We start from the raw sequence: 11,256 nt of genomic DNA, 5'->3' as shown, positions 1-11,256 counted from the left end.
AAGCAGCCATTGCTTGGGTGAGGAGACGTGTGAAGTGAGAGAAGAGGATTATCTATCTATTCTCATCACTTGGACAACTAACAAACTAAAATCAAGCCTTGGGAACCCTGTTCTCACCAACAAGGAAAAAAACATGCTCCATTTGACTTTAGTGGAAAAGAGATTGTTGTAACAACAAAAATATATTCCTCCAATTTTCAATATATAATTTAGGGATTTGTCTAACTAATCTAATAATTAGAGAATGTGAAGGCGATGAGATCATCCATGTGAATGCTGACCTGTAAAAGTCATAACAAACAATTAACAACTTGAAGGAAAGGTCCGGCCTAACATTCATATTTCTCAAATTTTAAAGATTTAAGGTTTCAAGGACTATCAAAATCAAACGGTCAGAAACCGGCAGTAGGCAGTCAAGAAATCCCCTGCCAGAAAGCCACCTGTGATCCGCCGTGATCCAAGGGTCAAGCTATGCGCAGGAACGCGGTAAACGCACGGAATTAGAGAATAGTTAATAGACATTTAATGGGCGACAGAGCCAGGCCACACGGCGCAGTGGGAAAACGCGTGACAGAGCAACTTTGCCAAAAATTCAAATATACAACTGTGAAATAGGAGGTGGTATTTATCAATCATATATATATTTAGTCTCTGTGTGATTTACATATTATGTTTGAAGTGATTAGTCCGAATTTTAACTCCTGGATCTGCTGAGATGAGAGAAGAAAATTTGTTCTTGTGAATATGGTAACCGTGGGATTTGGAATCTAGTTGGTGATAAAGCAAGAGAAGAAAGATCAGATTATGATGAAGGTGGGGGGATCTTAGCGTGCTGTTATGTGGGTCCGTTTTTCCGAGTGGTGACAGCAAGGGCGACAGCCTGGTTGGACTTTAACTGGAATAGAATAGAATGGATAGGAGCTGGGCAGCATGTAGTAGCTGTTGGGCTACTCAGTGGATGACATTCAGCACTCATCTGGAGCTTCAATTCTTATTTTCATTGAGGTGAGTTGTTTGTTGGTTTAAAGGATCCTGCCATTGGTGCTCTATCTACATTCTTCTAGGAGTTTATGTATTGGGTTGAATACGGTTCAGGATGATTTGGTATTTGTGACCTTTGTTGTTCTAGGGTATTGCTGATTGGGTTCAAAGTAAACTGAAACGGAGGGGCATTTCGGGATTTGGGTTTGCATTATTAGCGATTTTATTGAACCGGAGTGAGGGATATTTGGGACAGGAGGGTTTGGTGGCATCTGGGTTTGTATTGTTTTAGAGTCTAGTGAACTTGGCTGAAGGCAATTAGGGGCAATAAGAGCTATGGCGTTTGTGTTTGCGAAATCAGGGGCAATGGAGTCTAATGATGTTCGGGTTTTTCTTTTGTGATTGTTGGTTTCAGACTGAAGTCCTGAAATCCAGTGCAAGGAGCCTTGAAAAATTAGGGTTTGGGTGCAGGAGAAATGCCATAATGCAGTTAGAGCTGTTGTAGATTGTTGTTCGAGAATTGATGAGAATTATTTCGGGAAATCAATCAGAAAGCAAATCGTGTCAGGGAGCAGTGGGGAGTGAAGTACAAATCTATTAATATTTTTGGCCATCTACACTTCTGTGGATGATGATTATCGGTTGACAGAGAGTGGACCCAGTTCTGGAACGAGACCTTGAAATCAAAGGGATTTGGAGGATAGAGGAGAGAATAAGGTATGCCGATTGCTTGTCTTGCCTCCTGCATTGCTTTCAATTTATGATCTTGTTTGTATCGCATATTAAGCCATGCTGTAGGACTGGATTTGCCAAGTTGGTGTCATTCGCTCTATTTTTTTTAGTAAGAACTAGAGGCAGTTAAAAGTGTTCTTGTCTCTGGATCCTGGAAATAATTGTTTTGGATTTTGGAAAATTGTATCCAGGAAGAAAAGCTTTAAAAAAGTACCTAAATTTCAGGGCTAGGATGGGCAACCCGGTCATTTTGGTGCTATGTCTTTTGGGTTTGCTAGTTTCACAGATCAGAGCAGCATATACTCCAGTAGACAATTATTTGATTGATTGCGGATCTTCACAGAAAACCACGGTTGATGATAGGGACTTCCAGTCTGATTCTCAATCAAGTTCCCTTCTTTCCACAAGCCAGACAATCCTGGTCACAACGGCTAGTGGCTCGGTTCCCTCGGATCTCTACTTGACAGCTAGGGTGTTTACCAAGCAATCCGCATACACCTTCAAGATTCAGCAGGAGGGGCGGCATTGGGTGCGGTTGTATTTCTATCCCGTTCCACATCCCACCTATGATCTCAAATCAGCATCATTTGCTGTGACTACAGATAAGTTTGTTCTTTTGCACAACTTTAGCATGAAGGTAGATGCTAGTAGCAGTACATATTTATTCAAGGAGTACCTGATCAACGTGACATCCGATAGCTTGACACTCACTTTCGCTCCCATGAACAATTCAATTGCATTCATAAATGCCATCGAGGTTGTTTCAGTCCCGAATTTGCTGACGTCTAATGTGCCAATGGTTTTGTCTCCTGTGGGTTCTTTCACTGGCTTACCTGAAATTGCATTAGAGACAGCATACAGGCTCAATGTCGGAGGTAAAAAAGTCACATCTAAGAATGATACTCTCGGTAGAACATGGGACCCTGATCAGAAGTACTTGTCTCTTTCCAGTTCTGCACAAAATTTTAGTGTCCTTGCCAGCAGCATCAACTACCCTTCAAGTGGAACAGTCACACCAGAGATTGCCCCGAATTATGTATACGCCACAGTTGAAGAGCTGGGAAATGCAAATGTTACCAACGGGAACTTCAATATTACCTGGGCTTTTTCAGTGGATCCAGATTTCTCTTATTTTGTTCGGATGCACTTCTGTGATATTGTGAGCAAAGCCCTCAATGAGTTTGTATTCGATGTTTATATCAATTCCGAAATAGCCATCATAAATTTGGATCTTTCTTCCAAAACATCAGCACTGGCTACTCCATATTACACAGACTTTGTGGTCAATGGCACTGGATCCAGCAAGCTATCTGTTAGCATTGGCCCTAGTAGTTTGGATAATGGAGGAAGCAATGCCATCCTTAATGGTTTGGAGATTATGAAGATGAGCAATAATGCTGGAAGCCTTGATGGCCCTTATTCTGTTGATGGTCTCATTCCTGGTACATCCAAAAGCAGCAAAAAGGTTGGCACTGTTGTGGGATCAGTACTGGGAGCTGCTGCGGCACTTGCACTCTTGGCAGGTGGCTATTATTGTTTTTTACGCGGTCCAAAGTCCAAGTCAAAACACTCTGCTCCTGCATGGTTACCTCTTCCATTGCATGGAGGAAATTCTCATAGTATGGGCAGTAAAGTTTCAACGATATCCCATAAGAGTGGCACTGGGAGCTACGTGTCCTCTGCACAATCAAACCTTGGTCGGTACTTTACATTTGCTGAAATTCAGGAAGCCACAAATAAATTTGACGAGAGTTTGCTTCTGGGTGTTGGTGGGTTTGGCAAAGTATATCAAGGGCAGCTAGAAGATGGAACTAAAGTTGCTGTCAAGCGAGGTAATCCGAGATCTGAACAAGGTCTCACTGAATTTCAAACAGAGATTGAGATGCTGTCAAAGCTTCGCCATCGTCATCTTGTATCTCTGATTGGTTACTGTGAGGAGCATTGTGAGATGATTCTTGTCTATGAATACATGGCCAATGGGCCTCTTCGCAGTCATTTGTATGGCTCAAATCTCCCCCCACTTTCCTGGAAACAGAGGCTTGAAGTATGCATAGGAGCTGCAAGGGGACTTCACTACCTTCATACTGGAGCAGCTCAAGGTATCATTCATCGTGATGTCAAGACCACAAATATTTTACTTGATGAGAATCTGGTTTCCAAGGTGGCAGACTTTGGCCTTTCAAAGACTGGACCCACTCTGGATCAGACACATGTAAGTACTGCAGTAAAAGGTAGTTTTGGGTATCTTGATCCCGAGTATTTTAGAAGGCAACAACTGACAGAGAAATCTGATGTATATTCATTTGGAGTGGTGTTGTTGGAGGTCCTATGTGCAAGACCAGCGCTAAATCCAGTTCTTCCTAGAGAGCAAGTTAATATAGCAGAGTGGGCAATGCATTATCAGAAAAAGGGCATGCTTGACCAGATCATTGATTCTCATCTTGCTGGCACCATCAATCCAGGCTCTCTCAAAAAGTTTGGGGAGACAGCTGAGAAGTGTTTGGAAGAGCAAGGTATCGATAGGCCTGCCATGGGAGATGTTCTATGGAATCTGGAATATGCTTATCAACTTCAGGAGACAGCAATGAGGAACGATCCAGATGAGAATAGTACAAATCATATTGCAGAGATTCCTTTGCGATACACACAGCCTGAGCCTTTTGATAATAGCATCATTGACAGGGGAAGTGATGATGATTTAGCAGATGCAACAACTAGTGCTGTATTTTCACAATTGGTGAATCCTCGGGGAAGGTGATGTGAAGAAATCTAATTTTAAGATCAAATCTTGATGGCTGCAGGTTACTGTGTAAGCGACATATGTACCTGTCCAACTGCCTCTCTAGGAATGGCAGTGCCTGGTCCTTATATTCTTTGAGTGGCTTCATGGCTCAGCTTCTTTGCTGCTCAAGCTTTGCAAGGAGCTCTGTTCATGCCAGTTGATTTATCATGTGTTTTCTATTGCTTGCCCGATGTTTCAAAATTATATTATTTGACTTTTTAAGTTGTTATTTTTCCACAATTAATTGTTATTGGACTTCCCTTCGTGTAATGCACACTTTGAAATTGGTGGGAATTTGGAAAGATTTCCATATTTAAGTGGCATTTCATGTTTGGAATTCATATGCTCTCTCAGTGGCTGAGCCAGTGACTGCCAATCAAAACTTATGTAGATGGTAGAGATGATAGTTGATTTTTCCTCAATAATGCCAGATCATATACATTGTATTGTGTCTACAAAGGTCTGCATCTACATAGCCTATCTTTTTATCTTAAAACAATCAAATTATAAGTACGAAATAAACTAGATGCTTTGTGAACCTCAGACCTGTACAGGGCTCATTATGTTTTCTGTTCAAGTTGTGACATGGCTCATGTTCAAGATTGGGGCATTACATTTGCACTTTTTGACCATAAAAATATATATTTTGCTTTATATCTGCTGTTATTAAGTGTCATGTGCTGTGCCGTTTTGGTATCATACAAGGAAAATGACTTAAGAATCTGTAATTCTGTTTTTGAATTTTTTCTGTAATTGATTATTTTACGGGCTTGCTTCTGTTTTTCGTGAAGCTTTTCCAATTTCTTGTAATATCTTTTTGAACACATCACTGGGCAATGTAATCTCCCTATCAAAAAAGCTCAATTTGAACATGCGCTTATAAGGACACTCTCTGAAAAAAAATTGCAGTTCTGTAATTATATTTGAGATAATCTTACAGTTTTTCAAATGATCAATAGTTTCTAAACAAGGTTAAAGATCCTTCTATTGAATACCCGGACTTTGCATGAACTGCTTATAGAAGGTACTTTTGAAATTTGTGACAAGTGACAAACAGTCTGATGCACGCAGGTAGTAGACTTCAAAATGTTTTGGTGTTTGATCTTCCACTTAATTTATTGGCCTATCATCTTTAAGTGTTTGGAAGTAGGAACGAATATATGGCCTTTTTGTGCTTAGTAAAGCATGAACTCTCATTCTATTGGTGGTTGTGGTCCATTTTATGGCTGTTATAAGTGTGTTGTATAGTGGTTTCCTTCATGGAAAGAGTAGTGGCAATTGTAATAGAAGCACTGTAGTGGCAATTGTAATAGAAGTGCTGGAGTCTGTTTCAGCTCAGTGGATGTATGAGGCCATTGAAAATGTCTGTAATTGACCTTTATGATAGGATGCTATAATTTCGATGGAGATTTTGGGGGTTCATCATCCATCGGGACTTGGTTATATAAGTACATCTCTGATTTTTGTAAGTAGTCCACAAGAGCATACAGTGTGGCAGTAGAGCTCAAGAAATTATGTAAACTCTTGTACTATCTGTTGATTAGTAGCATGAAGAGCTAGCTAGTACCCTCTCACTCTTACTAGAGATATCTGGATATCTCCTGACTGGGTTATAATTGCTAATGTGGCAATTGGGTTGTGTGCTTCCAATTATTCTTTTCTGTTTGTCCGATACAAGCTCCATGTTTACTTAAATTGCAGGTCATCTTGTGTCACATCCATGGTTATGTGGTATAGGTGCATCATAAGAGTTTTTTGTTTGGGTTCCCTTCACTAGAATTGATTTGCTTATAGCAAAGGGAGACATACTTCTCTGTTTATGGATCACTTGCGGTGAATAACCTCCAAACTCACGGTGAATTTTTAAGGTTTTGTTGGAAACAACGATTTTATAGATCCATCAATGCCAAATACGTTAAAAGTCACACTCAAGGTACTGAATATTCTATTTTAGTCCAGAGGATGAAATGATCATGAAATCTCTTGGGAGTGTGTTTTGGAGATAAGTATTAATCTTCATACCGATGCAACTATGCTACAACAAGAATGAAACCTCTTTCGAGTGTGTTTTGGAGAAATTTATTTATCTTCAGATCGATGCAACTATGCTACACTAGATGAATTCTTATGCATCTTGCAAACTTCATTTAACTTTGTTATCATCATGGTTCCATTGAGTTGTGGAACAGGGGGATGGGATTTGGGGCCGGAGGGGCCTCCTCTTTCCAAAATTTGAGGACGGTGACATATAATATTAATTCAAAACTATAGTTATAGAAAATGTAAAACAAATTGTTGACGGGGGAGGAATCATGGGAATTTAGTGCTGTATGAAAGGCATTGTGGACATGGTGGATACAATCTGTTATAAAACCAACATTGATCCTGTTAATCATGGAGGTTGGAGGTGCTAAAGCTACTGATAAACTAGAGGTTTGGAAGAATTGTTGAAGAAGTTCAAATTGGAGCAGATCGAGCTTATGAGAACCACTGTTACTGAAGTTGAACCCAACCCCGTGGAAGAATCTAAAGAGAAAGTTGTGGAATAAAGCAAGCATTATTTGTGATCTGGATATTTGAAAGAAAATAACCCTTCGTAATCGGGCCATAATGCCTAGTACAATATTTTTTCAACCAATTCAGATAGATAGAAATTAGAGTATTGTTGCATATTACCTAATCCTAGTTTGATTTGGCTTATTGATGAGCGTAGAAATTCAGGGATTCTTATATGGTGTATGTAGTATGAGTTGCGTCTCTACACTCATCACACTTTCTTGGCAGCTACATTGGGAAAAAAAAATTAATTTGCTAGCATTGGCTTTATTGTTTTCTACATACCCTATCATGGAAGATCCTGGTCTTGGATCAGTGTATAATAGGGCTCCCCGTTCTGGTAGTTTTCACATATCATGGGTTTGTTGCCATGCGAATATTGTTTTATCTATGAAAAAAGGTGCTTCAGGATAGATGAGAAACCACTGGTTTGTTGTGAGTTGAGACCTCACAGGGTTAAACTACAACCATACCATAGTTGACATGTGAGCCAAGTGAAGTTTTAAAATTAATTGCGGGAGGAATCACCCTGGACTGGTAAACATTGAATACTAAAAAATGTTTTACCAATCAAAAGGGCCGGTCTGCCCTACCTAATTGTTCATTGGTTCAAATAGCAACACACGTAAGGATAAAAGAACAAAAGCAATTTCTTAGGCACATAGAGACAACAATTTATGTTGGAAAACCCTCTTTATCTTGAGGGGAAAAATCAGCCATAATTTTTTTCCTAATAGAGGTCTGAGTACAATGCTTTTTAACTGAATACAACACTCATCACACAAAGCACTTTTATATATTTTGAATTGAGAGGCTCTTTGTATCATGATTGAATGTCTCTTCATTTTTTGCACGACTTTTTCATATTTCCAAATACATGTCTCTTTGTATGTCACATGTCACATCTCTCCATATAAAGAACAAATGAATCTCAAGAAACCACGCCATATCATCTTAGGTAGATATTCTCTCTTAGAGCTATAAAACTTCAAGTTTCTCTCTTAGCAAGATAGATTATTCATGTCTTGCCATTTCTAACAAGACAAACATAAGAATGTAATGTTCCTTTTCTGAACATTACCATTTGTCCAAGTCTAAAGGGGGAAATGTTTAATTCGTATGGTGGAGCAAGATGTTGTAGGGTGGAATGGATATGTTTGTACAAAGGAATGGAATGTCGTACGAAAATTTGGTAGGAGGGAAGATTGTGTTGGAAGATGGTGAATGGAAGTATGTAGATGAAAGATGGAAGTTTGAGAGATGGAAGATGGTGGATGGAAGTTGGCAGATGGAAGATGGTGGATGGCAGATGGAGATGGAAGTTGCAAGATGGAAGATGGCGGAGGGAGTACAAGGAGTACAAGGGGATGGAGGAAGAAATATGGAAGGAGTATGAAGGGATGGAGGAAGAAGTATAGAGGGAGGAGTTTGTCAGATGGAGGGAGGAGTACAGATGGAGGTTGGTGGATGGAAGTTGGTAGATGGAAGATGACATGGATGGAAGATTGCAGATGGAAGATGGAGATGAAAGTTGCAAGATGGAAGATTACAAAAGGAGTACAAGGAGTCTGAAGGAATGGAGGAAGAAGTACCGAGGGGTGCAGTACACAGGGTATTGTAGTGGAAAGAGAATACAAAATTGTATACAACTAGTATTAGAATACAACACCATCAAGTAAATGCCAAGGATGAATAGATATTGAATACCAATATTCTCCAATTAATACTCACAGACAAAGATGGCGCTCCAATTTGCCAATATGAGCAAAGTATTATAGGCGACAAAATAGGGTGAGGGTTGAATTCCACTGAAATTGGAAAGCCAAGTAGGGAAGATCTTTCACTTCCGAAATGATGAATAATAGAGAACTCCAATAGGAATTCAAAGTACAAAGAAAATAATCCAAATAGTATCCCAACTACTACCTACAAGCTATGCTTAAATACCCATTGGGGAAACCTTTCTGAGAGTGTACAAAGATAGCCGACGGTGACACTTACCAATGAAAACTAAAAATTAAAATAGGTTTGAGATATATTCAATCAATCGGAACCAAAAATACAAATATTAACTTGGGTCCATATTAATTAATTAAAGTAACTAATTAAAAGTACTTTTCTATTATTTAAATTCTAGGACTAGTTAATTAATAAATTAAATTAAATTATTACATTAAAAAAGTTGGGGACATGACAAAGAAACTATAACAAAAAAAGAGTAACATCTCATAATAGATTTTCTCAACATAAAATTGTCATCTCAATATGACATTCACCATGGCTATTTACAGAAGATGAGTATAAGAAAAGTAGGTCATGGAGTAAAGGCCTTGTAGTGATAGTACTAGCCAGAGTGGCAAAATGCTTCTCTTGACTATGTGCCTTTTGACATTTTCTTATCCCTACAAAATGAGGCATGTTTGACTTAAGCACCCAAATGCACCAAATCAAATGAAAGGATGGACTTGAAGGGAGAAATGGACGTTACCTATAAGAGGGAAGTGTCCGATGCTTGTGGAGCAATGCATGTGAGTTTACCGGTCTTGACTTATTGTTAATTCAAGTTTTTCCACTATGATTACTATTAGAGAGTGGGTCCACCATAGCTACTCCCAGAGGGTGGAGAAAGGGATTTCACCTCAAACTTTTCTCACAAAGAACTCACTAACAAGGGATTGCACCTTGAACTTCTATCTCTCAGAGAAGAACTTATTAACAAGAGATTGCACCTCAAAATTCTTCCTCACACTTCTTCCTCACAAAGAAAAGCTCATTAATAAGGGATTGCACTTTGAACTTCTCCCTCTTAGAGAAGAATCCATTAACAAGGCATTGCACCTTGAACTTCTTGCTCATAGAGTAGAACCCATTAATAAGGGATTGCATCTTCAACTTCTATCTCACATAGAATAACTCATTATACCACATAATATAAGAGCAATAGAATGTTGAGACTCTCTCTCAACAAGAGGGTTGCATTCTTACAACTAAAAATTATTGTAATAAATTACAAAAGACTTCAATGCTTGACCAAACAAGAGTTGTTTGTAGTCACATTGCTACATGAGCTTGTTAATCCATTGCAAAGAACTTGACACTCTTCATCTACCACACAAGCTCTCTCTTTATCTTAATGTGCCTAAAGAAGTCCTTCCTTCCTCTCCAACTCATCAAGCTTTCCCTTTATGCAATAAAAAATTTCAGTGTTACCTTCATCTCTAGCACACTATCCCTTTAATAGTTTACGTTGAATTCTTAGAATTTAACTTCCTTTGAATGCAATCTCTCATCGTCATTATGCTTCTCAATCTTTGCTAGAAGCGTTTTAGAGATATTAGTAAATACTAGAGGCATAAATCATTCACTATGCACTATGCTATTATATGAATTAACTACATAAAATTCATGATAAATATTCAAAGATATGTCGAAGAGGAACACCCTCCAAGCAATACTTGAACCCCTTGAGCAACAAAGCCTTCAATTGAGTCACTCGAGCCTCTAGCTCCATAGCGAATGCCAGAAAATGACTTAAAGTAATAATGAATAAGCTAATACAAAATCTTCATTTCAATAAATCTCTACACACACAATGTCTTACTCTACATACACACAACTTTGCAACAAATAGTACTCATACAAAACTAAACCAACCACACACCTCGAGTAATCTCTCCACCATACATACATACAAACTCCTCTCTATAGATGCATATACATGCTATTCTCTAAACAATCACTAATTGATAATCATACAACTCCATCAAAAAAGAATATTTTCTTTGTCGAGCCTTAGACAAAGATAAGTCCTTGACAAAAAAGGAAGAAGTGATCACATACAAGATGTTCATCGTTACAATAATACATGTAGCCATATGATGCCAATAGTTGATCATGCCTCTTCGTTTACGCTTACAATACCAACAATTTTTTTATTATCAAAGAATGCAAAACAAATAAAGTTACAATACTAACCATCGTCGACAATGAAAGAAAGGTAGATACATAGATGTCACAATACAACCATAGCACTCAGAGAGCAAGACACAAATAGTTTGGGTTAGAAAGTAAAGTCCACCATGATAACTAAGAGATGGGAAGGGGTGAATCAGTTATGCAATTAAAACAACTCTCAATATCCTTATTAATTCTAAAATATGTAAATAGTAGATGCAATGACAATAGAAAGATCACCATACGCAATA

General features: G+C 38.6%; 1 pseudogene across 2 annotated transcripts; it reads left to right on the top strand.

Moving 5' to 3' along the window:
• The first annotated feature begins 556 nt into the window (after positions 1-556).
• Positions 557-5,033, top strand: LOC149545423 (receptor-like protein kinase THESEUS 1 pseudogene; annotated as a pseudogene). Of its 2 annotated transcripts, XR_016353584.1 has the most exons (3): positions 557-1,005; positions 1,397-1,698; positions 1,905-5,033. The product of XR_016353584.1 is annotated as a receptor-like protein kinase THESEUS 1 pseudogene, transcript variant X2 (transcript). The 2 variants fall into 2 exon arrangements; XR_016353583.1 differs by having other exon boundaries at positions 625-1,698.
• The last annotated feature ends 6,223 nt before the right edge of the window (positions 5,034-11,256 follow it).

Source organism: Cupressus sempervirens, chromosome 7 (genome assembly GCF_028749045.1).
Source record: "Cupressus sempervirens isolate cs-2001-9-10 chromosome 7, ASM2874904v1, whole genome shotgun sequence".
In the NCBI taxonomy this organism is placed as follows: domain Eukaryota; kingdom Viridiplantae; phylum Streptophyta; class Pinopsida; order Cupressales; family Cupressaceae; genus Cupressus; species Cupressus sempervirens.
Note: the sequence above shows the minus strand (reverse complement) of the source record. Positions and strands in the feature narration are given on the sequence as shown.